Source organism: Alexandromys fortis, unplaced genomic scaffold, assembly GCF_014885135.2.
Source record: "Alexandromys fortis isolate MF-2015 unplaced genomic scaffold, M_Fortis_MF-2015_v1.1 scaffold_170, whole genome shotgun sequence".
Taxonomy (NCBI): Eukaryota; Metazoa; Chordata; class Mammalia; order Rodentia; family Cricetidae; genus Alexandromys; species Alexandromys fortis.
In genome coordinates, this window is record NW_026068084.1 from 1,420,516 (window position 1) to 1,448,199 (window position 27,684).

A 27,684-nucleotide genomic window follows, 5' to 3' on the forward strand; every position below is an offset into this window, starting at 1 on the left:
GGAAGTGGGAACAGGGGGGAGGTAAGGCTTCAGCCAAGAAACAAGGTATAAGGAGAAAAGTCAACAGACAGAGGAGCCAGCCAGGGGACAGTTACTTGAAGTTACAGTTTCAAGTTCCCAAGCTGCATAGGTTGACTTATCTGATGATTCACAGTGGAAGTGAGAGGTGCCTGCATGGCCGAGTCTTTGCCAAGTGGTAGCCACACCAGATTGCAGCACCCACTTGCCCCACACAAAAAGGAATGGTGGAGTCTTCACATATGTCACTGCATGAATGACTTCAGTATGAAATTATCCAATCTTCCAAAAGGTATTCATTGGTTGATGATGTGGTGTAGGAGGCCCTTCTGTTTATGTGTTGCTTTCATTGGTTAATCAATAAAGAAACTGCTTGGCCTAATAGGATAGAACTTAGGTAGGCAGAGAAGACAGAACTGAATTCTGGGAGGAATGAAGCAGAGTCAGAAAGAGACACAAGAGAACTGCCATGGAGATGCCAGGTCAAACATGCTAAATCTTTCCTGATAAGCCATGACTTCGTGGTAAACACAGATTAATAAAAATGGGTTAAATCAAGATGTGAGAGTTAGCCAATAGGAGGCTAGAGCGAATGAACAAGCAGTGTTTTAATTAATACAGTTTCTGTGTGATTTTTTTCAGGTGTAAGCCAGCTGGGCGGCCGGAACAAAAGGACCCGCTCCCTGCAACAATGATGGAGGGAAAACAGAAGTCCACCCAACTGGTCATCGTTGAAGCTTTCCTCTGCCTGCACAAGTCATGGTCTGCTTGGGTCTTTTCCTTTTTTTATATCATTTCATTATGCAGCCCAGGTTTTTGGGGACTCTACATTAGCCCAGGCTGACTTCAAACTGACAGTCCCCCTACCTCAATATCCTAAGTGTTCAGTGCTTGTATAACAAGTGTACATATCACCCAACTATCCATGCTTTATTTTTTTGGTCTTAAATCTCCGGGACAGTTGCAGGTCCAAACAAGAATGCTCAGATAGTGTTTCAAGAAACAAATCAAATTGACCATAGTGATGGCATTTATTTTCTTTGTGTGCCATAAATTAACTGAAGCATGCATTCTTTTATTGCTTCTTGGAGACCATTTCTATTTTCTGTATTTAATTGGCTAATTTTTATTTGATTTTAGTTGTGGGATTACTGGAAAGATGATACATACATTTTGACCTCTTCTGCTTTATGATAACTAAAATCTTTACTTCACTGTAGCCTAGATTACACTCATATTAAATTCCCATTGCTCTTCCTGCCTATGATCTATCATCCAATCACATATCTGAAATGCTCTACTTGGCGTATTCACACACACATAACAACTGAATGAGCAAGTAGGGAATGACTGATAGGAACAGACAGATAAGGTAAAATGTAGGATGCCTAGTAAAATTTAGGTTTCAGACAGGCAATACAAAATTTCTCAGAAGTGCACGCCAAATATTGCAGGGGACACACTGGTACTACTTCTGTGTCTGCCAAGATACATGGAGTGAGATAAGCAACAGTTTCCTTCTAAGGGATCGAGTTGAGACTTGGCAGACTCACAGGGGTCCTTTTCAGGCATCTTTCATTTGTCAGGGCAGTTTTAGTCTCTCCACTTGGGGCTCTCTGCTTGCTGCTCTGCCTTTTGCTATTGCATTCTCAGGAAGAGTGGTATCATCTGAAACTTTAGTGGTTACTCATCTACAAAGCAAGTATAACCTCTGTCCCTGTGTTGACCTTTGTTTGTTTACTCCTGACATAAGCCTGAGATTGCCAAGAGCTGTATCGTCTCAGAGTATTCATCGGAGAGAAAACTGTATCAATGCTTATTGTTTTCTTTTTAAAGTTTAGTACAAATACAAGCTTGAGTGAAACATGGGGAGTGAATCAAAGAGTGAGTTCCTGTCTCCTCCCCCCTTATATTCCTCTCTCCACCCAGGCAACTCCACTCTTGTCTCTACCTCTCTAGTGCTGGGATTAAAGTTTTGTGAGCTCTGTTTCTCTTTTAGACAGATTCAATCTCATATAGCTCAGGGTGGCCATGAACTAACAGAGATTCCCCCTGTTCTGTCTCCAGAGTCCTAGGATTAATGTGTGTACCATTACTCCCTGGCTTCTAGTGGTTAACTTTGAACTCTGATCTTGAGAAAGCTTTGTTTATTAAAACACAAATAAAATATCACTGTAATATCAAACTATGGTTAAGTCTAGTCATGCTTTTAAGAGTTGAAAAATGCTTGATTTCCCTGCTTGCAAGATGTTTTGGGGGTTGATGGGACAGCAAGATGACTCAATGTGCAAAGTTGTTACCACACAAGACTGACTCACGCTTTTCAATCTGAAGATTTTGTAATGGTAAGAGCTCTCTAATGGTTGGCTGCTTTGTTTCTTGCTCTTTCAGCTTGAACCCCAAGATCTGTCTCTGGGTTTTTATTATTCATGCTACATGATATCTTACAGTAAAAATATTCATTGATTTATTATTCAGCTACGTATCATGGGAAAGAGTGAGAAGACTGCAGGTGTTAAGCAAAAGGCCGGATCAAAGGTTTCTTTTTAGAAAACAATGAGGTAAGAAATTCAGGATCTGTCCTTAAGTGGTAGGATTTCAAGCAGGACACCTGGGAGCCATTCTGATTTTCTACAGTGTAATGCATTTAAAGAACAAGGAGATTTTAGGACTTTAGTTCAAGTGTTGGAAATTTTTGCTGCTTTTCAGAGGAAAAAAAATAAACAAACCACAGAATAGGCAATCAAAGTAAAACTGATACGTACAGCCTGGTGAGCGTACTGCAGCATAGATGTTCATCATTTAAGGGATCTCTCTCTCTCTCTCTCTCTCTCTCTCTCTCTCTCTCTCTCTCTTATTTTCTCAGAATAAAGTACATTATGGTTGATGTCTGTTTAATTTGCCATTGGAAACATTTGAAGGATATGTCTTTCCTTGTTGTCTCTCCATGGTGTCCTTTTGATTCTCCCTCATCTTGTCCTGTTCTTTCTTCTCTTCTGTTTTCTTCGCTGTCTTTCAAGAGCATCATTCATTACTGGATACTCCACACTAGACCCTGCTCATAGAACATCCAGTTAGTTCGTTTAGAGGAAAGACTGACATTTGCACCTGTAAAGGCTCTGAAACTTCCCAGGGAACTCTCAGCTGGGGCCCTGTGATTTCCCTTGTTTAATAGTCCATGTAAAAGGAGAGTGTATACTTCAGTGGTGGGCCTAAGAAGAAAGGCAGGAAGTAGATACTCACTGTCTGCCTAATGCATATGAGTCTTCAGGATCTTGAAGAGTGGATTCCACCCCACAAATTTAGACCCTGAGGCTAGATCATGACAGTGGGTTAGCAAACACTACATCTGAGCTAATGTTCAAAAGGTTCCTAATAATGGAAGAGTAGGCCATAGAAACTTGAATTCAATATTCCTTCTCTTCCTTTCTGCTGAAAGCCCCAAGCTATTGTAGAAAGAACATATTGCATTCAAAAGTCTCTTTTAACTATAAAGGGGATAACCCCAGAATTTCTTCTTCCCTCAAATATAACTTCAGGCTGTCTCTGGAGCTCTGAAAAAAAATCAAAGATAACTTTTAGTTTCTAAGGGTGAACACCGGACTTTGAAACACACCTTCCCTTTTTCATTGGGTTAGTTTGGGAGAATTCTTGGTTTTCTTGCCTGTGGGGTAGTGTCAGCCCTAGAAATCTTCTATATATTAGTGGAGAAAGTAAGGAACAAAAGCAATAATATGAATTAACATTATGTAAATGTTTTTAGGCTAGGCATTTCCTTGCTTCATTTTTCCTATTTCATCCTGAAGTCTTTATGCCCCCACAGGCAGGGGCTCTGTGGTATCACCAGTTTAAAATGGGCACACTGATAGGGAGGATGAACTTACCCGACTGTCCTTATCACACCTGTGTGGAAAGCCTAACTCTAGTCATATCTAAAACATTCTGATGCATTGTATGTTGGCAAAAAAAATAGCAATTGATGGCATGGTCTATCCAAGGAAATCATAGTTGCAAGTAAGTGGATTTGGGAAGCCCTCCTTGGAAAGAATTACTGAACACGTGGGGGGTTGGGGCAGGAGTGTGCAACCACATGTCAGTTCAGGAAGGAGACGATGGTACAATTTTTTTTTTTTTTTTTTTTTTTTAGAAAAGGCCTAATGCCAAGTTGTAAACAACATGGTAAGCACTTGATGGACAAGGAAGACTGCAGATAACCTGTGATTTATCATGTACAAAGTTCATAATTTTGTTGTAGAGCAGTTGAGACTCTTTTGGAATTAAGAATGGCTTAGAATTAACTCACTCGCTCTAGAAGCTTTGCCTTTCTTTCTTTTTCCCAACATATGTTGGTGTTGATTATTTGGGAATTTCACATAATGCACCCCAATCATAATTGACTCCCCAGTTCTCCCAGGTCCATCCGCCCACACTTGTGACCACCTTCCACAAAGAAGAAGAGGGGGAAAGAAGAAGAAGACCAAGTCCAATTTGTGTTGCCCCTATCATCACTGGAGCACGGTCAAACACTAGGTGGCCAGACCCTTAAAGAAAACTGAGTCCTTCCCCACCCTCACCCCAGCCAGAGCCATCAACGGTGAAGAGCTACACTTTAGGATCCGTATCACAATTTTAAAAGTTCTTTCCAATAGCTTTCTGTCTAGACAGCTTCTTTTGGGAGGGGTGGGGATGAGAGTTTGTCACAGAAGCCTTGTATGTCTCTCCTTCTCTATTATGAGTCTATAGTCATCGATACCACTGCAAAAAAGCTTCCTTGACATTTACAGTCAATGGCCTTTATATCTACTGGATCAGTTTCTCTGAAACAGACAAATTTCAGTAACCACTATAGTCCGTCAGAAGTGTCTTATGGATATTTAGCAATGGAGTCTGTGGAGCAGAAAGGGGAACCTTGACTTGTGAACCCTACCTCTTCTGACAACCAAAGTACCATGGTTGTCTTAGTTACTTTCCCATTGCGGTGACAAAACACCATCACCAATACTTATAAAAGAAAGCTCTTAATTTAAGGCATGTGGTTCTAGGGGTTAAGGTCCTTGGCCATGATGATGGTGAGGATCATGGCAGCAGGTCGACCAGCAGGCAGGCAGGCATGGCATCGGGGCGGTAGCTTAGAGCTTGCATTTGATCTGCAAGCATGAGGCAGGAAGAAGGCTGGCTGGGAGTAGAATGGGTCTTTGAAAATATCAAAGCTGGGGGCTGGAGAGATGGCTCAGTGGTTAAGAGCATTGCCTGCTCTTCCAAAGGTCCTGAGTTCAATTCCCGGCAACCACATGGTGGCTCACAACCATCTGGAATGAGGTCTGATGCCCTCTTCTGGCCTGCAGACATACACACAGACAGAATATTGTATACATAATAAATAACTATTTAAAAAAAAGAAAACCCACAGAAAATATCAAAGCTGATTGGCAGTGACACACTGCCTAAAACAAAGCCACACCTCCTAATCCTTCCCAAATAATCCATCACTTGGGAACTAAGCATTCAAATATACGAGGCCATGTGGACCACTCTCATCACCAGAGCAGCTGATTGCAAATGTAGCTGAAAAGATACGCTTTATAACCAACCAGTATACACTATGTTCATATAGTAAAGAGTATATGTTTACTATATGGAAATATATAATCAAAGAGTATAAGAAATCACAAAATGGCTCTTCCTCAGGACCGAGCCTCTTGATCCTCCCGTGTTGTCAAAATGTCGCTTTCTAACAAGCTGACTTTGGACAAACTGGACGTGAAGGGAAAGCGGGTCGTGATGAGGGTGGACTTCAATGTTCCTATGAAGAACAACCAGATAACAAATAACCAAAGGATCAAGGCTGCTGTCCCATGCATCAAATTCTGCTTGGACAATGGAGCCAAGTCAGTTGTCCTTATGAGCCACTTGGGCCGACCTGATGGTGTTCCCATGCCTGACAAGTACTCCTTAGAGCCAGTTGCGGCAGAACTCAAGTCTCTGCTGGGCAAGGATGTTCTCTTCTTAAAGGATTGTGTGGGCCCAGAAGTTGAGAATGCCTGTGCCAACCCAGCAGCTAGCACGGTCATCCTGCTGGAGAACCTCCGCTTACATGTGGAGGAAGAAGGGAAGGAAAAGGATGCTTCTGGGAACAAGATTAAAGCTGAACCAGCCAAAATCGATGCTTTCCGAGCCTCACTGTCCAGACTTGGGGATGTCTATGTCAATGATGCTTTTGGTACTGCACACCGAGCCCACAGCTCCATGGTGGGTGTGAATCTGCCACAGAAGGCTGGTGGATTTTTGATGAAGAAGGAGCTGAACTACTTTGCCAAAGCTTTGGAGAGTCCTGAAGACCCTTCCTGGCAATATTGGGAGGAGCTAAAGTTGCAGACAAGATCCAGCTGATCAATAATATGTTGGACAAAGTCAATGAGATGATCATTGGTGGTGGAATGGCTTTTATCTTCCTTAAGGAGCTCAACAACATGGAGATCGGAACTTCTCTGTATGATGAAGAAGGAGCCAAGATTGTCAAAGATCTCATGGCTAAAGCTGAGAAAAATGGTGTGAAGATTACCTTGCCTGTTGACTTTGTCACTGCTGACAAATTTGATGAGTATGCCAAGACTGGCCAAGCTACTGTGGCCTCTGGTATCCTGGACTGTGGTCCTGAGAGCAGCAAGAAATATGCTGAGGCTGTGGCTCAAGTTAAGCAGATTGTTTGGAATGGACCTGTTGGGCTCTTTGAATGGGAAGCTTTTGCCAGGGGAACCAAGTCCCTCATGGATGAGGTGGTAAAAGCCACTTCTAGGGGTTGCATCACTATCATAGGAGGCGCCAAATGGAACACAGAGGATAAAGTCAGCCATGTGAGCACTGGGGGTAGTGCCAGTCTAGAGCTCCTGGAAGGTAAAGTCCTTCTTGGGGTGGATGCTATCAGCAATGTTTTAGTATTTTCCTGCCTTTTGGTTCCTGTGCACAACCCCTAAGTCAACTTAGTGTGTTTTCCGCATCTCCATTTGGTGTTAGTGCAAGATTCAGCTAGTGACCGAAATGCAGCACCAGGAACCCTTAAACAGTTGCACAGCATCTCAGCTCGTCCTTCCTTCATCGGGATTTGTCTACATTCTTCAAGATCCCATTTAAATTCCATAGTGACTAAAGCCATTGTGCATTCTAGAGTGCATCTATTTATATTCTGCCTGTAGAAGAAAGTGAGCTATGAAAGCTTGGTCCTCTTCGAGTAGCCTCTGGTTGGCTTTGTCACTGTTCATGACTCAGCAAGGAAATAAGATGAAATTCCAGCTGTAGATTTGGAGAAGTTGATGATCTATTAATAAAGATGTCTGCCGAAAAAAAAAAGGAAATCACAAAATGTAACAAAGAAGTAGATGATAAGTTAAAAGTATTTGCCTAGAAATAAAAAAAAGATACATTTATTTTTATTTTATGCGTATGGGGTTTTGTGTACATGTTTCTGTGCACCTCATACATGCTGAGCCACTGAGAGCCAGAAGAGATTGCTGGATCCCCTGGGACAGTTGTGAGCTGCCATGTGAGTTCTGGGGATTGAACCCAGGTCTTCGGGAAGAACAGCCAGTGCTCTTAATTGCTGAGCCTTCTCCCCAGCCCCATTTGACAAAGTTTGTTAATTATAATTGTTTGCATGCACCTACATGAATTGTAGGTATAAGCAGCATGCTTTGTGTCACATCTGTGGAGGTCAGAGGAAAACTTCATGGATTCAGTTAACTCCCTATACCTTTATGTGGGTTTTAGGTATTGAATTCAGGTTGCCAGGCTTGCCAACTTCTACTTTTAGCCAGATTTTTAGAAAGATTTTAAAAGTTCTACCACTTAATTTTTTTAATAATAAGAGTTTAAGAGCCATTTCTCAAAATTCCAGACTATCATAAGCCAGCACAGGGAGGAGCAGTTCCCCCTCCCTAAGCTTTTATTCTGCTCAGAGCTTTCTGTGTTTTTTCTATATCAGTCTCTAACCAATGCCTCAAGCTATTAGCCTGTCGGACATCCTCAAGTCCAATAAAGATGGAGTCTTGCCTTTCCCCCTCACTCTTTGCAGTCTAGAAAGGTTGGAAATGAATTAAAAAGAACAACCATCCCAGAGGTACGTGCAAACGTAGACCATTCCTACAAAGGATTGAATGATTTCATCTTTAAAATGAGATAGGTGATGTTGAAGCTTCCAGACCATAGACCAGCAGTACATAATTATCACATCATGGTGGACGATCATAGACCAGCAGTACATACTTATCATATGATGGTGGACGATCATAGACCAGAAGTACATACATATCATATGATGGTGGAAGACCATAGACCAGCAGTACATTCTTACCATATGATGGTGGAATTTTCAAGTAGCCGAAAAACCACCAGAACCGGCAAGCTGTGCATACGTCATTCAGGCCCAGATCCAGGTGTCATATTCTGATGTCACTGTCCTGATCACAGTGACATCTGAGTGTTTTTTCTGATCTAAACCAGAGCTGCGTTTATGTTAGCTCTAAAGTCACCTGGGCTTCCCGAGTAAAGTAACCCTGCAAAGGGGAGATAATCATTTCCACGGAGCTGATAGCCACAAAGGTCATCAAGAATCGAAACAAATAAAGCCGGGCAATAGTGGCGCACGCCTTTAATTCTAGCACTCGAGGGGAGGCAGAGGCAGGCGGATCTCTGTGAGTTCGAGACCAGCCTGGTCTACAGAGCTAGTTCCAGGACAGGCTCCAAAGCCACAGAGAAACCCTGTCTCGAAAAACCAAAAAAAAAAAAAAAAAAAAAAAAAAAAAAAAAAAAAAAAAAAAAAAAAAAAAAAAAAAAAAAAAAAAAAGAATCGAAACAAATAAAAGGCCCTAATCTCAGACCTGGGCAGGAAGTTGTTAGGCCACTGAGGTGACGAGCTGAGACTTTCCTTTGAACAGGCTTATATTTTATCTCCACAGGCTGCATGAGGCTAGCTTCCTTTAAAGCCACTCATAAAAAGACACTAAAAACATTAAAAAAAGAGACATTAATCTGGTCTAACTGAGGGAAGACTTAAAACTCGCATAATCTAACCTACAGCAGCCTCTCCTGCCCTTAAAGTTCTTCTGAATGGAGAAGGGGCCATCATTGCCTGTGGTCCTTGAGCAAAGCTACGTCTTGAAGATCATTAATTAACTAACTCCCCCTTTCCCTTTGGTGTTTGAACAAAGTCAGTCCCTTCACCTTCCTCCAGCAGTCCTGTTTGCCTGGTGCCCTCTGTGTAAACATTCCAGTGTCTTTGTAAGCAATTACATGCTGGGGGTTTACTGACTCTACTCCTCCCCTAAACATGGCTGTTTATTTTGTTCAGCACAGAAACATTTTGCTTTGGGGACTTCATGAATGGCACCATGCTGCTATCAAGGAAGCTGGACCATCCCTTGAAATGATTTGTGTCTATGCTGCCCCTTTGAAGCCTTCAAAGGCCTAAGGCAGGTTTCCTGAGCCAGGTCAAGCTTGTCAGTCAAAAAGCGAGGAGAGGTAGCTAGGAAATGGTTATTAATTAATATGCTTGCTAACAAAGCAAGTCCTTAGCTGGTTTTAGGCGTATCTGCAGTACATTGCATGGAGCTGGCCTCCCATTTTGCAGCTCCAGGGACTTGGGTAAGTCTTAGCTCCATCTCAACTGGTAGCGCCAACACTTGTGTTGTGTCAGCTTTATCAGGAAGTGGCTTTGTGTTAGCTGATATTTGTGACATTCTGAATAATACAAATGTGTCCTGTGTTTGAGGTTCATGTGATGCAGTCAGACGATCAAGAAGTCACTCCCACAGTCTGCAGACTGAACCTTGGACTTGACTTGAATGGAGTCTAGCATATGTGAGCTTCACAGGAAAAGTAACCTCAAATTCCACTTGTGCTGTCTAGGTTTTGCTCTTCTTTCCCTCCCTTTTCTCTCCTTCCTTCTGTGTCCAAATTAAAACAGAAATATAACATTATTTTTACGAGCGGTTTCGCAGTTGGAAAGCTAGCTGTGAAGTTTACAACACTTCTCACCCTGGAGCTAGAGAGATGACTGTTGAATTAGGAGCGGCGGCAGGGCTGCGTCCCCGGCACCCGGCCGCCCACATGGCTAGGTTATGCCCCGAAATAATTACACGGAAACTGTATTCTTTCAAACACTGCCTGGCCCGGCTAGTTCCAGTTTCTTATTGGCTAGCTCTTACATATTGTTCTAACCCATTTCTAATACTCTGTGTAGCCCACGAGCTGGCTTACAAGGGAGGATCTTAACCTGCGTCTGTCTGGAGCGGGAGAATCATGGCGACTCCTTCACTAACCTTCTTTCTCCCAGAATTCTCTTCTGTATACTCCGCCTACCTAATTTTCTATCCAATAAAATGGGCCAAGGCAGTTTCTTTATTAATAAGAAACCACTCCCACATCAGATGACAGTCCAGTTAAAGGCACTGGCTACTTTTCCAGAGGACACTTGCTCAGACCCTGGCACTCACATGGGGGCAGCTCATGACCATCTGTAGTCTTGCAGAAAGAACGCGCTGAATTGCAATTATTATTCTGCTAGGTAATAGATTTTTCATAAGGTTAAATAATAAAAATATATAAACTTACTTTTAACAGTGTTTGGTGCATTGAAGGCTATAAAACGCATGGGGGATATTAGATTATTATTCTTGTTCTTATTGTTTTAAACCACACACGTTCATTTCCATTCTTTATGTTCACTAAGAATTCATGAGGAGGTCTTCTAGTATGTATTAAGAATGAGGCTCACAGGAAAGAAACTACTTGCTCAAGACAATACAAATTACCCTGTCCCCCAAATCCTTAAAAAGGAGCATTGAGTAGAGAGAGTACTATATCCTGTAATGGGTAAAATGCAAAATCAGCTCCACTAATCCAGCTCTATGCTTTTGCTGACCAGACATCTCTGAGCTCTAACAGGGAGCAAGGTGCTTGAGTATTAGCCCTTACAATCCTTCACAGAGTTCCGGGATGCCCATGAGCAGGGACTGCTGAGGTTGGAGACCCAGTCAGAAGAAAGAAACACACCCTCTGGTTTTGAGAACTGATTTAAGTGCCCAGTGATTGCTCCCAAATGACAATAAGGATCCTGTAATAATCTTCATGACCATGGGATTTTTCCACTAAATAAGAAATTGCAGAGCTACCAGATGTGGGGGGAATGGAAATGGCTTAGTTGGAGGAAGTTGCAAATTGGGGCATTTCCAGCTGAAAATCACAGCAGAGGAGGGAGTGGTCTGCGCCTCAGCAAAAAGAGAGTAAACAAGAACGCACAGACCAGAATAATGTTTGACAAAACAGCACAGTGAGACTGGAGGAAGCCAGACTATAAAATCATGGGATTTGAGTGACAAGAACCTACCTATCATGTTAGAGTGTACACCCATCTCACCAGTTGGTGTGATGCCGTCATAACCCTCCATGCGGTACAATTGGGAATGGGGTCCCTGGGAACTGCAGATCTCGATGAGTCATCAGTAGGGAGAACCAATATTGGAACAGCTTTTATGAAAAAGAGGAGGAGAGAAAGGTTCTGTATTCTGAGTGAGAAGTTAGCAGGAAAGCAGCCATCTGCAAGCCAGAAGAGTGGCTTACCAGGAACCTGCTAGCCTTGCACCTTGGTGTTAAATTTCCAAGCTCAGAGCTGTAAGGAATAAATATGTATTGTCGAGCATGCTTTGTCTATGTACTTGGTCATGTAACTTGAGCAAACTTCTATGCAAAAGGCTTAAACTGCTGAGAGTATAATCAGATTTAGGTCTTAGAGTTCAAATTCACTGTGAGACTAATACTGGAAGGTATTTTCTCTTCTTCTTCTTTTTTTTTTTGTTTTGTTTTGTTTTTCGAGACTGAGTTTCTCTGTGGTTTTGGAGCCTGTCCTGGAACTAGCTCTTGTAGACCAGGCTGGTCTCAAACTCACAGAGATCCGCCTGCCTCTGCCTCCCAAGTACTGGGATTAAAGGCGTGTGCCACCATCGTCCGGCAAAGCTTTTTTTTTTTTTAATTTTCTCTTCTAAGAACAGCTTCAGTCACTCCTGCACTTGACCTGAGACAGAACCGTAACACATGGAGGATTATTTCATCCATGTAAAAATTTGGGGGGTTTTGTGATCTTAATAATAGAAAAAAAATAAAGATCATTATATGTTGCCAATTCTTTATTAACTAACCAAATCTCAATATGATCATAATCCAGACTTGTCTCAAAGAAGAACCTGGTGGTACAATATGTTTATTGGTAACAATGGATGTATTAGTTATTTTCTGCTAATGATACAATATGTTCACTGGTAACCATGAATGTATTAATGATGGTCTGCTGATGATACAATATGTTCACTAGTAACCATGGATCTTTTACTGACTTTCTGCTGCTGTGACAAAATACAGGACCAAGGCAACTTATGGCAGGAAGTTTGTTTGACTTGATGTTTCCAGAGTGAGAATCCATAGCGACAGTGGAGACATGACAGCAGGTGATTGGATCAGGAAGCTGAGAAATTGTATCCTCAACCATAGGAGGAAGGCAGAAAAATCAAACTGGACGTGGGGCACGGCTATAAGTATTATAGCACCATCAGTGAAACACTTCCTCTAGCAAGGTTCTACAGCCTAAAGGTGCCAGAACCGACTCAAACAGTGCCACCAACTACTCACACCAAACATTCAAGCACATGCACCTAAGGGGGATGTTTCTCACTTCAACCACTACAAAGTGGGGCTATAGCTGCAGTGCTGTTCAATTCCATTCACTCCGCAAGATAATGCTGAACATCTGTTCTATGCATAATTTGTTGGCCAGAAAAAAAATCCTTATAAAAAAAAAAACTCTTCTTTCAGAGATCCACCTCTTTGATAGGGGAAGAACACAATGCATAAAAATGTAATGAATTTGAGGTTATAACATAGCTTGTGATTTGGTTCTGTGAGTACTATTGATGAAGTTGTTTATATTATAAACCTTTATTAAGGCATTTAAGCAAGGGTTAGGGAGGAGGCTCTATGAGTAGAGTTCTTGCCTTGCAAGCATGAGGCTCTTAACTTATATCACCAATACCCATGGGAGAAGCCGAACATGGTAGTACTTACTGTAAGCACAGTACTGTGGAGTAAAGAAAGGCAGACACATGGGCCTTGCTAGCTGGTTTGTCTAGTGGAATCAGTCAATTCCACGTTCAGTGGCAGATCTTGTCTCAAATTATAAAATGAAGAAGGATTGTAGAAGACAACTGGTATTGATATCTGGTTTCTACACACATGTTTACATGTATATGTGTACCTGAACCGACAGATAGACACACATTCATGTACACATGCACAAAGGATTTTGAAGCAGCCTTGGGGAAGTAGTTCATGGGGGAAAAGGGCTAGAAATTGCTGCATTGGGAAAATGGTAGAGATTATCAAGAAAGGCAACTGTCTATACACAGGAAAGAGAAGGAAGGTAGCTGCTGAATCGCAACAGGAGCAATGGCACACCTGCAGCAAGGTGTGGAGTTTAGATATATTTTATAGGGAGGCGCACAAAGTCATAAAAACACACTGGGGACAGAATCTGTGGCTGTAAAAGTGAAACATGTGAGCTAAAGGACTCTAAACTCTCTTCTTGCAAAGACAGAAAGCTGGAGTTTGTGCATCACGCGGAGGTGATGGTGGAAGAGCTTGGAGAGTGGCAGTTTGGAGTTGGGTGTCTGTTTGGCTTGTTAGGCCAAAGCAGATATTTGAGTAAGCAATTATATTTGTTAATCCATAAATCAGAGAAAAAATTCCCATTGGAGTCAAAACCTGCTATCCATCAGCCTTGCAAGCAACTGAGGTCAAGGGAAGGTGGAAAGGCACAGAGAATGAATCTTCTTTTTGTTTGATTTTGGTTTTAGTTTTTTTCAAGACAGGGTTTCTCTGTGTAATAGTCCTAGCTCTCCTGAAACTAGCTCTTGTAGACCAGGCTGACCTCAAACTCACAGAGATCTGCCTGCCTCTGCCTCCCAAGTGCTGGGATAAAAGGCATGCACCACCACTGCCCAGCTGAAAATGTATCTTAAGTCTGAGTACTGATCATTCAGCTAGTGTCATTTAGATCAGGATGTGTCAGAGACAATGGAGATGCAGGGAAGGTGTTATTTGTCATGTTGGGAAAAGAATAGTGAAGGGTGTGTTTTGGTTTAAAACCTAAAAGGAATTTTCAAGCTGAAAGGAAAATCCAATGTGAACTTAATGGTGAGGAAGATGAGGGTGAGGAGCCACTGTACTGGGGCTTTAGAAGTGTGTCAAAGAGTGGGTACTTCTGTAACATCAGTTATTTTGAAAGTCTCCGTAGCTCTCAAGAGAAAAATTGCATGCCCCTAAGTGATTTAATTAAACATTCCGAAGGGCTCTGTGGATATATGCATTCTCTACCTTTCTCTTATCTATGTCCTTTATCCAAATAGTTTTGGCTCTCCAAAAGAGTCCACTCAGAATGTATCTCTGAGATAAGGATTGTCCTTTATGCTTTTATTTTAGCTTACAATGCAGAAGATGGTCATTATGATAAAAAAAAAGATGAAGTTTCAAGAGTAGAATGTTATTGCCATGGTTCTGATTCCAGAAATGAACAGTTTGAGGCAGGGCTATGAATCCCAAAATGTTCAAGGACAAGGGCCAAGGATGTGGAGTCTAAAGGTGTGGAAGTATCTCTTTACTGTGCCAGCAGAAAGGAAGAACTCCCACAAATTGTGAAGAGCGCTGGCTTCTTCATTTTCAAATGAGATTATATTTTTAATTATCTCACAGAGAACACATCAAGACTCATCCCATGTGGGCTAGGATCAAATCACTGTGTTCTCAGTGGATCCCGTCCTCTGCCCCTGCTTGGATGGGAGTGTTTTGATTTCTGGAATGAATTGCTTCATTCACATACGAGACAACCTCATGTTCTAACTGTGAGGTTGATCAGCTTCCCTCCATATCAATTAAGAGCATCATGGATGTGGTTGCTGTTATTTACCAGTGTCTTTTTCTTTCTTAAAAGATTGCCTTTGGGAAGATTTATTATTCTGTTTATTGTTCCCAGAAGACATCACCAAAAATTTCCAGAACTCCTAAGTTCAGGGAAGTTCTAGATAAAAATCAACATGAAACCCATTGATTTATATATATGAGCTACAAGATAACTGGAAAGGAGTTTTCTTGTTAAAATCTTGTCATGATAGTATCAAGAACCATAAAAAACTTAGGAATAAATTTAGCAAAGCAGGTGGAAAGTCAGTATGCTGAAAGTAAGGCATGGGTAAGAATAATTGTAAGAAACTCAGATGAATGAAAATATAACCAGTAAGAACTAAGACTTCTAAAATACCCACAGTACACAACGCTGTCTACAAATTTAACACAAGCCTTCATCACTTTTCCAGCAAGCATCCCCCGGAACAGGAAAGTCCTGGGACCTGGAGAGAGCTGCAGACACCTCACTAGACAGAGAACAAGGAGGAAATGGTGCAGTCCCCTCTTTCAAACTGTAGTTAAAACTGGATGCTACTGACCTTAAAAAACAAAACACTGGGACCATTGTAGCAGAGTAGCGCATATAGGAGTAAATCCCTTGATAGAATCTGCTAAGATTTCATGAGAAATCCAAGAAAGGATAAGCCCTTCAATAAATATTATCAGGAAAAATATTTAAGAATGTTGGAACCCATTACAGAAACCATACACAAGAATATTAGAAGTGGGTTGAAGATTTAATGGAAGGCTTGAAACTTTCCAACCCCAAAATGAAAACATGAATTGGCTTGTTTTTTTGTTTTGTTGATATTGACCTTGGCAATGTTATTCTGCCCATGAACGAAGGCACAGGCAAGAAAAACGGAAATATGCAAATGGTATTGTATCATCCAGTAAAAGAGAAATAAAATGAAAAGGCAGACAACAGATTGATGGAAGAAATTTTCCAGGCACCTACTGATAAAGATTGAACACCTGACCTGTATGAGGAAATCACATAGAAACAAAAGAAACAAGAGGTCAAAGGAAGCAAATGATATTCTCAGTGGAAAAAGCCATCATGTAGATCTAGGAGAATGTTCTCAGCATCACTAGTCACCAGGGAGGTGTGGTGACAAATCACATGAAATAAATTTCACGCTTGTTATACTGGCTATTATCAAACCGAGAAGTGATAACAAGTGTTGCTAGGGGCATGAGAGAAGGAGAACCTTTGTACCTCAGTGGGAGGTTTTGCAAGTTTCTGCAGCTAATATAAAAATAGTGTAAACATTTATATTAAAAATAGACCCACTGTACTAACATTGGTCTTACACCCAGATCTTACACTCATAGATCAATGCATCTTTCAATGTATATCAGAGAAGGCACCGTTTGCAATAGTTGGTGATCAATGGAAAGACCCACAACTGGCCAATATGGAGAGAGTAAGAGTGTGGAACGTTTAGTCATAACCAGAACATCTATAATATACTCCTCCCTTCTTCCAAGGCTCAAGGATTACTGTAGAAGAAGGGCCAGAAAGACTGTAAGCGTTAGAGGTGGCAAATGACTACATAGCCAGACACAGCCAGGCAGCTGCACATGGGAACTCCCATCAGTTGGGACAGCATGCACACGCTCCTTGCATGCTCAAAGTAGATCAAATCCCAGCACGAAGACCAAAGTAGACAGGAAGTCCCACCCCTAACTAAGGAGGTACTGGCAATCGGTAGCCACTAGGAGAGGGTCAGTTCTCTTTAAGAGTGTTGGTAGGTGAAGTCCACGCATCCATAAATATATGGGCAGCACAAATCGGATTTGATGGATCACAGAAAATAACTACAAACCTGTACGAGGTGGGTAGGAAGGTGGGGTGGATCTGGGAGCATCAGGAGAGAGTACGAATATGGTCAAAAACTCATTGTACAAAATTCTTAAAGATCTAATAAAATGTGATTAAAAATAAAAAATAAAATTAGACCCAATATATAATATACCAATTGTACCTCTAGAAGTATATTCAAATGAAACAAAAATCAGTATCTCAGAGACATCTGAAGTCATGTATTCATTTCCACGTGTTCATAAGACCGAAGATACAGAAATGACCTAAGTGCCATTGAGGGTGAATGGGTGGAGATCACTCACTGTTTGTGATGCCAGTGAAGTGAAGGACGTGGGTCAGTTACATTGTGCTAAGTGGATAAAGCCACATGGAACACAAATGCCATGTGAACTCATAATGTGGCAGGCCTCTGGATAGCTCATACTTGTGAAAGCTGACATCACAGCTTTGGGAAAATGGGAAGAGTTTTGCACAAAAATGAGAGTTTTCAGTTAGAAAGTAAATAAATTCTGGAAATATAAAGCGCTTTGGGAGCAGTTTGTCTTTGGTATATGTATTCCAGCCTTTGAGTCGGGTCTTTGTTTCCAAACGAAAGACCATGCTATGACTCGTTTTACAAGCCTAACAGCTTGAAAGACACTGTACCTTGAATTTCCTGTCAGAAAAAAAAAAAAAAGATAACCTAATTTCTACAGAGAAAAACAGAATAAATGAATTTGCTTACATGAAATTTGAAATATGTGCCCCATGTGTTCGCTGTGTGGGGAGATTAGGCACATATGGATTTTCTATTACAGATCCTCTAGTGAAAATGCGGAGTCACTCACTGGCTCAGGAGGTAAACTGCAGGTAATAAGGAGAACCGGCATAGTCGGAGTCCTCCACCGGTGGAGGCATCAGGCAGCCCAACCTCACTCCACGCTTGAGACTTTATTTCAGTAACACAGTCTTGAGTTCCCAGCTGAGGAATATTTGTTACAAGACATCACAACTCCGCTCTTCTCACCTGCCAGGGTTATACTTTGATTTAGATTTTAATTGGATTTTTAGGAGTTTCTATTTTACCTCAGACATTTGAATCAAAGCACTTTTCTCTCTTCATTTATTTGGAGTAGGTCTTCTGGGCTTCCCCACCACACAGCATAATTGCAGTAGAGAGTGTGCATTCGCCCCAGATAAACAGCCACTCTGCAATTCTAGCAGGATGTCCCCATTAGTCATATGCTGGGTTCTCAAGTAGAAGAGGGATTTTGTATTTGGGTTGTTGAGTGTAATTAAAGGTTATGTGTTTCACAATGGTGGAGAGAAAATCTTCCTATGTTTACTTAGAAGTTAGTATGGTCCAATCATCATGTTTGGTACTTTGCTATTTGCTATTGTAAGCTAAGTAGTATTATCATAATATTATATTCGCATTGTGTGTGTGTGTTTGTGTGTGTATGTGTGTGTGTGTGTGTGTGTGTGTGTGTGTGTAGACATCCTCAGACTCACTATGTAGCTGAGGATGACAGTGGACCTTTAAGCCCCTTGTCCCCAACTCCTGCCCTTAAGGCTTAGAGGACTGTACCTGGACACCCAATTTTATGCAACACCGTGTTCAAACTGAGACTTCTCGTAAACCATATAAGCCCTGTGTCAACTGCTCTCAATCCCAACCTCACAAGGTGAAATATAAAATGTAAAGGGTTAGTTGATTTCTTAGTGTTAGAAGTTGCTTGTCCTAAATTTTAAACTGGTTAGCTTAGCTCAGAAACTCTGTTCTTCCTGAAGTTCTGGAGTTAGTTCACTCTTCTGAGTTTTGTTTAATGTGTGTGTTTGCTTCCTCATCCACATGTTGGAATCGCCACAATGGACATCAGTTTTTCTAAGTTTCTAGAAAGCATGAGTTGGAAGAGAGTGTGGTCAGTGTCAGTCAGACTGCACAAGATTCCAGCTCAGTCACACACACTGACTGGGCTAGTGAGCAGCAAGTGCCAGTCTTCCTATTGCTCTCACAGTGTGAAGTCTCTACATCCCATCACACATCCTCCTCTTCTCATTGGATGAGAAAGCACTGGTTTTTGTCTGTATGTATTGATCTATTGATTTTTTTCTCAGAAATGGAATCAGTATGATCTATGGGCTTTTGTGAGTGATCTCATTCACTCAGAATGTCTTGACCTTTTCTCTGGGTTGTAGTTCCTTTTCATTGGTGAATAGTATTCTACTCTGTGGATCTGTTACTTCTGCTTAGTCATTATCAGTGAGTGGGCATTTACCAGAGGAATAGAAACCAGACACTGAATTCACATTTCAACTGAAAGATGCATCTGCCTTTTCAGAAGGTAAAAAGGCAGCAAAGCTTGCATCTTCTAGGTGATGAGATAGAATCACTAACAAGATTGTCTGTGTCTTGCTGTGTCCTTTCATCAGTTAATTCATAAGATTTAATCAGAGACCAACATAGGCATTTGCCTTCTTATAGTTCTTGATTAAACTAAAAATTGTCTTTATTTTAATTTTATAAAAATAATTAGGGAATTAAGCATATAAATAAAGGAACCTGTTTTCTGTTTCTTATTCCCTCTCATGGAGTTTCATCAGTTCTTAGAAATCCTAGTGTGTTCATTCTATGTGTCAGAAAGCTAACGAGTCAGTCAGAGTTCCTGCGGTCGTACATAAGGCACACTACCTGCAGTGTGCATCAGCACACACAGACCCACTCAACAGAATCGTCTGGAAATAGCTCTGTTCTAACCACTGCCCAGGTGTCATTCAACAATGAGAAGAATAAAGAAGTCATTGTATTTCCATGTAATGTGCCACTCACCCTAAGAGTAACAAAAGTACAAGGCATGAAGCATACACAGTACGGGAGAATTACACTGTGATTATGCTAAATAAAGATAGGAATGAACGACAGTCACATAACTCTGCTTGCATTAAGTTCTAGAAAATATCCAGTATCAAGGTAGGAAGAAGAATATTTATTGTCAGGCAAAGATAATAAATAGGAGGAAAAGAGAGAAAAGATGGAGGAATGAGAAAAAGGAGGTGAGGAAGACTCCAGGGGCCAGCCACCTAGCTACACAGCAAGCCACAGAGAAAGAAGTAAATAAAGGTGTACAGAAACAGATAAAGACAAAAGCCCAGAGGCAAAAGATAAATGGGATAATTTAAGAAAGGCTGGCTAGCTGGGCCTTTAGTAACAGCACTTGAGAGGCAGAGTTAGGCAGATCTCTAAGTTTGAGGCCAACCTGGACTACACAGTGAGTTCCAGGACAGCCAGGGCTACACAGAGAAGTCCTGGCTCAAAGGAAAGAAAAAGAAAAAAAGAAAAGTTGGCTAGAAATAAGCCAAGCTAAGGCTGGGCATTCATTCGAAAGGATAGGATGCTGTGTATTTATCTGGGAGCTGGGTAGCATGTCCCCAAAAAGTAAAGAGCTAAAGAGTTAAAACAACCAACAAGGTTTGCTTAAACTCTCCTGAAGAGGTATAGCTACCAGGTCCATCCACGCTGAGGACAGCTCTAGTGTGATGCCACTGTTGGGCAGCCTATAAGCCATCTGGTATAAGGACCTGATGTATAAGGATATCAATCCTTTGTGGACAGGCTGAGGCTGCAAACATGTGTGCTTTCATTCCCATTGTCAAAAAAAATACTCACAAAACAAACAAAACAGTAACCATCAACTCCAAATTCCTAGTTTTATCTGTTCTGAGCCACAGCATGGTGAACATAATATTCAAGAATAGAGAGGATGGAAACACTAAGGAGTGTCATCAGATACTGGAGAATGCTAATGCCATTAGCTAAAGACACAGCACTGAAAACCCATGTTGCCTATGGGACAAAATGAAGGGCAGCAGTAAGTCATGCTGGGTGTACCGTCTCTAATCAGCTACCGCTCCCCAGTCACCTGCCATTATTAACCGTACAGGGAAAGAAATAGTTCGGGTCCATTATAAAGGTAATTGGTCCATGCCAGGAGTTCCAGTCTATTGTACAGTCTCTCCCCGGGAATGAGGGGAGAACTTTTTCTCTCATTTTCCCACTCGATGGCTGTGTGTTAGTAAAATCCTGTTTCTTGCACATCAGTATTCTAAGCTCATGCTGTCTCCATCATCTTAAATTCCCGTTTAAAATAATCATACTAATTTAAAGCCATGTCGCACGGTCTCTCATCTCAGTCTCCTTCAATGCCATTTTTCACCCCCCCCACACACACACATACAATTCATCTTATTTTGCTTCAGATCTTGCTGTGAGCCCATTGCCCATTGGATAGAAGCACTGGCACTATAAAACCGTCTTGTGTGAGTCCATGCTGTTCCCCAGGCAACAGTAACCCCAAGAGTTTCAACTTAATCATGTCATGTCCAGCATTGCGCGAGCTTGGCAAAGCTAAGCAGAAATCTGCGGTATGTAGTGGAGGTCAGGGTGTTCAATGTGCCCACATGCATCTTGCAGAGAGTAATTTTCTCTCATTGCTGGATGTGAATCTTCTAATTGTGCCTCACTGACAGAAATAAAATATGCTTCTCCCTACTACTGGCTCCAAAGGGAATTAAAATTCAGGCAGAAGATACTAAGAACAGAAACTATTATCCAGGATTTCTGAAGCCTTTGATTTGGGTTTCCATTTGTTTTTGTAATTGGAAGATGGAACAGATGGTGACTGCCTCTTGAGTATGTTGTACCCTTTGTAGCAGCCTGTATAGCTAGCTATCAGTTCTTGAGGAGAAAGAACGCATTAGGCGATGCCCATGCTTTCTGAAGCACGAGGAGCTAAGTGGAATAGACCATTATGCAGGGGTGGGTGGGGTGGGCATAGACACACCTGCAGGACAATAATTCTGATACCTGCTGCAATCCACAAAGGAGGAAAAGTTCAACACGAAAGTGCTGTGCTGCATTTGACTAGAGTTCTAATGATGAAGATAACAATCCCAGGTAATTCTTCAATGAGGCTAGTATCTCCCTATTTCTAGCCCTGCCTGAGGATCAAGAAGACCATATATAAACTATGTGTGTAGTTTGTAATTTGAAAGGAAGGATTTAGACCATAGACAGCATCTCACAAAAGAGGAGTGTTCCTGTGACCATTGTCTGTTTCAGGCAGCAAGCTGTTGCTGAGATAATCCAGCCCATTGTGCAACTGTAAAACTCCTCTCCAGTTATTTCAGTAACGGTTGTAACTTCAAATAAAATTGGCATAACAAAGGAAACGCTGAACAGGAGTGGAAATCAAAGCATGATAAATATTGTCTTTGTTCAGCTCCCTTGTAGTGAACGTCTCAGAGAGACTTAAGCGATCGCTCTTGAATTCTACTTGATGACATGGCATCTTTTAAATTCATGTATTTTAAATTTGCAAGAAAGTCAAGTGAGTGTTTCTTTTTATCTAAATGTTTGGCATTAAACTGGAATGAGCAGAAAAAGAGACGATGAAGCAGGACTTGTACGAAAGGAACACCGCCATTTGAGGGGGAGGATTCTGAGCAAGGATGCAACTCACTGGTAAAGTATTTGTCTATCATGTGTGAGGTCCTGGGTAAAATTCCCAAAATACAGAGAAGGGGATAGAAACAGAGGAAGGGAGGAAGGGAGAACTGGAGGATAAGGAGAAAGAGAAAGAGAGGGGGAGAGAGAGAGATAGAGAGAGAGACAGAGAGAACAGGGGCAGAGGGAAGAAAAGTATGCTGTTAAAAAAAATTATAAAAGCTGTCTCTGCAGAAGCCTGCATTGAGTATGTGCTCCTATTAAATGTTCTGAGTAATATCTTCAGGCCATCTTTTCATCCTGAATTTGTTCTCTTCCTCATGCTATTCCCGAGTTTAGCAGACAGTCCCTGTGCTTCCAGTCTCGCCGTAGTTAGAAAGTTCCTGGTGCAAAGAGCACAGGGAGCACAGTTTATTCAGGCTCACAGTGTTGGTGGAGCGAAAATACTTGCCTGGTCCTGTGTGTGGACAGAAAGTCTGGGCACCTGGAGATGGGAGCGAGAGAAGGTGGCTCATCTCAAAGCCTACAAGAAGCCTTCATGATACAAAGGGAACCAGGGGCAGAGCACAGTCCCCAGTGACATCACCCCAAGGACCTCCTTCCCCCAGTTTGCCTTACCACAAAAACTCTTCAGACTCACAAAATTGTACACCAACTGTGCCCAAGTGCCAAACTCATGGGCCTCTGCAAAAATTTTACAGGGAAACCAAACACAATTCCATTTAAAAGATAAATGCATATCTAGTGAATGTTTATATATTATTAAATAATGCATGGTTATTAAAGTGAGGCCACAAACAAAAGAATCATGCTATAATATATAGAAAGGTTTGTCCACGTGGACCTTTTATTCATTTTTTTCTGCTTTGTTTTGTGCAAAGTTCTCAAAAATATTTAAAAATCACTAAAGAGGTGAGCTTTAGTGAGCATGATTTTTTAATCAAGTTATATCATACACTTTGTAGATGAACGTCTAAATTGCTCAGTAATAACACCATATTAATTCAATACTATTAAAATGTGTTCTTAATGGTTTTGAACATTCAGATTGTGTCTGAATGTTAGAATATTATAGGAAACACTTAGACGGAAAAAGCTGTATATAAGATCATTTTACATTCAATGGTTTATGTAGAAAACTTTCCAGACATAGGCTGGAAGTTGGTAAGATTTGGCCCATTCATATGCCATTAGCGGTTTATGAAAGCGATAATGGTTGTGACCAGGCCTTTTAAGTGTTTGCTAATTTTATGGGCACAATAGGAATCTCATTTTAATTTGCATTTCTTGTATTATGAGGAAGCTGAATACTTTCTTGTTTGTTACTCTAGTTCCACTTCATGAATGGCCCAGGTCATTTGAGTGCTTGTAATTAAAGGCTTTCGACTCTGTCCCTTTTATGCATGTTCTCAACCGTGGTGGTTCACGCTCATCTTTGATTTGTTTGGGGTTCCCAATTTGTTTCTTTCATTTTCACTTTGGTTATTTCTTATGGGGAAAGTTTTGACTTGCATACAGATAAATTGTAGTCTTTCTGCTCCCTTTGTGCCTCTTCAACTTAGACAGCCTCCACACACATCCACTTTCAGAAGCTCCGAAGTTAAAACATAGGCTGTACTTTTACACACTGAACCCTTCAGTATAGCCAGAAAGTGTTTCCTATAACAAATTGTGGAAACCACAGTTGAGTAATTATTCTGAAAATGTTATATTATCACTAGCTACCGAAAGTGATATTTGTACCACTACCTGGGATTGCTTTTCTTACACACACACACACACACACACACACGCACACATGCACGCATGCACACACACACACACACAGACACTGTGGTCACAGGCATATATTATAAAGGTCATTGGTTTCTGCTTCCTAACAAAAGGATAATCATTTCATCTTCTGTCTGAGTGCCCTGTCTGCAGTCAGCTCCGCCCAATGCAGGCTCAATGCATTACAGCCTACCAGCTTGGTCAGTTCTTTAACCCCAACTCTTCCACATCTGTTCCTACATTCTCCTTTCCATTCCCATCAGTGTTTGCCTCAAAGATAAAACTACATCTTCAAAATAAGCTCACTAAGCCAACATCTCCCAGGACTCAGAAGCCTCCAATGTAGACTATGCCTTCTTTTTACCAAAGAAACACAATGTTAACTATTGTCCCTCTCTCATCAAAACTGCTATCCACTTCTCTTTACCTTAAGATAATGATTCACAACCAATGGATTGTGACCCCACTGAGGTCCAAAACACAAATATTTATATTACAATTCATAACAGTAATGATGCTACAGATAGGAAGTATCTATGAGAATGATTATGGCCTTAGTAAGGTTGCAAATCTCTGCCTCAAGGCAAAGACTCATGCTGATTCCTCTAAAGTAGCTAATACAGCAAATCATGCTCCTTCCAGGCTGACCTTCAACATGCTACCCGGTTCCTCTACCTGGAATATTTGTTTCCTGATAAACAAACGTATTCCCTTGTAGTTCTAGAAGTGAGAAACCAGAGCTGTGTTCCAGGCTACCACCCAGGAGTTGAGAAGATGCACCCCTTCTAGTTTAGTTTGGTTGACTGTGCCTAGTGGGGGTTCTTACATCACTCGGGCCATGTCCTTTGTGATCCCAGCTTCTTTATCTTTGGGTTTACTTTTCAGTTGTGAGGACTTCTGCTCTGCTACACATTCCTCATAACGAGCCATCATGGGACAAAACCCTTTGGGCCACCTGAAGCTGGGAGTAAGAACAAACTTTATTCATGATGTGGGGCGTAGAGGGGAGGGGATCGTATGTGAGAACATGAGGGAACTGGATGGTCGAGTTGGGGAAATGACGGAGTGCGAGAGCAATGAAGGAGATGTCCTGATAAAGGGAGCTATTATGGGGTTAGGGAGAATACTGACACTAGGGAAACTCCCAGGAATCCACAAGGATGACCCCAGCTAAGACTCCTAACAATAGTGGAGAGAGGGCCTGAACTGGCCTTCCCCTATAATCAGATTGAGGACTACCCTAATTATCATTGTAGAACCTTCTTCCAGTATCTGATGGAAGCAGATACAGAAATCCACAGCCCAGCACTAAGCTCTGGAAGTCCAGTTGAAGAGAGGGAGGTGGGATTTATATGAGCAAAAGGGCAGTCAAGATCACGATGGGGAAATCTACAGAGACCGCTGAGCCAAGCTTGTAGGAACTCGTGGACTCTAGAGGACAGCTGGGGGACCTGCATGGGGCTAAATTGGACCCTCTGCAAATGGGTGACAGTTGTGTAGCTTGGTCTGTTTGAGGGTCTCCGGGCAGTGGGACCAGTATCATTCCCTGCTTTTTGACCCTGTTCCCTATGATGGGATGACTTGATCAGCCTTGATGAAAGGTGGAGGGGCTTGGCCCTGCCTCAATTTAATGTACCAGGCTTTGTAGAGTGGATTAGGGATGGGTTGGGAGCAGTAGAAGGGTAAGGAAGGGGAATTGTGGTTGGTATGTAAAATGAAAAAAGTTAAAGAATAAATAAAATATTAATTTTTCTCCCTTTCTCCTCCTTCTGTCTACCCTTCTCCTGTCCCTTCCCAAATTGTCCCTCAAAGTCATGGCCTTTTTTTCTTTACCAATTACATATGTATATGTATGCAAATATAAACAAATAAATGTATAAATACAAAAAAACTTACACCAGTGTTTACTATAGGGATAGAAAACTAACACAACCAACTTAAAAGCCTTCCACATTCTGCTGCCTGTGATTCTTCTCCATTTCCAAGGGCAGCTGGGGGTTGCCTCCTTATCTCTCTCTCTCCTGCCTTCTCTCACAAGGACTTATGTTGTGAAGCTGCGTTTTCTAGGCCAAGACAAACATGCATCAAGAGCTCAAACTTCCTTTGCTCTGTATATTAAAACACTCTCCAACTCCAAAAACACTGATGTAGACCTAGCCTGTGTGACAGTCAGTGTGTGCATCTGATGTAGACCTAGCCTGTGTGACCACAGGTCAATGAGTGCGTCTGATGTAGACCTAGCCTGTGTGACCACAGGTCAATGCATATGTTGATGAGGATTTTTTCTTTCCCTTTAATGTTTTTCCCCAACTGTTTTTTCGATTAATTTTTGATACACTCCTTCAGAAAAGGCAGCCTAAAATAGTGTTTGACTATTTGATGAGAGCAGATGCTGCTAACTTCTGACTCTGAATCTGAGTTACCTAGAAATTAAACAGATATCCTGTGCTTCAGTTCCCCAATCTATAAAGCAATCATAATAGTCACCATCTCATAAAACTGATGCATTTATAAAATCAGTTCACATAAGTAGAGAGCCAAAAATCACATGAAACACAGGGAATGTGTAAGAGAAGCTAACTACTATCATTGCTATCAAGATTGCAATATTATCTGTTCAATAAACGTTTTAGGATTCCCAATTGTATTCAATTGGTTGAAAACAGCTCTAAATTTAGAAGAGACAGGCGCCTAAATTAATGAATGACAGACACAATTTGCTTAAGACAGAGACACAGAATGGAATGTGGATTCTTCTCAGAGGCCATGACATAGTCATCTGTGGAGCTCAGTCATCAGAAATGTGTCTTTGATGTTGTGCAGAGAGTGACAGACAGGGTTCAAGTGACAAAGAAGATGGTATGTGTTTGAATCTTCTCCCTGGGGATGAGAGGTTCCATCCTATGGGGGCTTATGAGGCCCTGAAGCGTCCTTGACCTGTGTGAAGTGAGAAAGACAAAGGATGCAAAGAGCCACACCTTTGTTGATGTTCAAATGAGGAAAGTCATATGACCTCAAATGGGGATTTTTAAGAAGATAGCAACATGGGCGAGAATATAGAGATCAATAGGTAGAAAATAGATGAGCAGTTATATAGATAAGTAGCAAGATAACACACACATATACATATAAGTAGGTTGATTATACATACATTTACATGCACACAGAGAGATCTGGGTAGGTAAGTACATAGATGAATAGATGCATAGAAACTTACTTTGGAAATAATCGAAAGGATGGTCAAACAGCTAAAATGTTTAATTTTTTTTTCTTTTTAAAAATTTAGTTTTCAAACTGGGGAGATGTCTCGGTAGTTAAACTACATAGGGCCGAGGATGGAAGTTTGGGTCCCCAGAGCCCATGTAAATGCTGAGTAGGTGTGGCAGAAGAATTTCTAGTCCCAGCCTAGAAGAACTGAGACAGGGACCCCAAAGTGAGCTGGCTGGCCCTTCCTCTGTTAAGGATTGGCAACTCCTACATCAATCCTGGGCCTCGGAAAGCTCAGTTTCCCATGTGTGCCAATACATGCAAACACGAATGCACCACACGTGCACACCACCCCTCCACACATGAAAGCAGAAAA

At 41.5% G+C, this 27,684-nt stretch overlaps 1 pseudogene; it reads left to right on the forward strand.

Annotated features, from left to right (window-relative positions):
• The first annotated feature begins 5,715 nt into the window (after nt 1–5,715).
• LOC126488583 (phosphoglycerate kinase 1-like) lies at nt 5,716–6,992 on the forward strand (annotated as a pseudogene).
• The last annotated feature ends 20,692 nt before the right edge of the window (nt 6,993–27,684 follow it).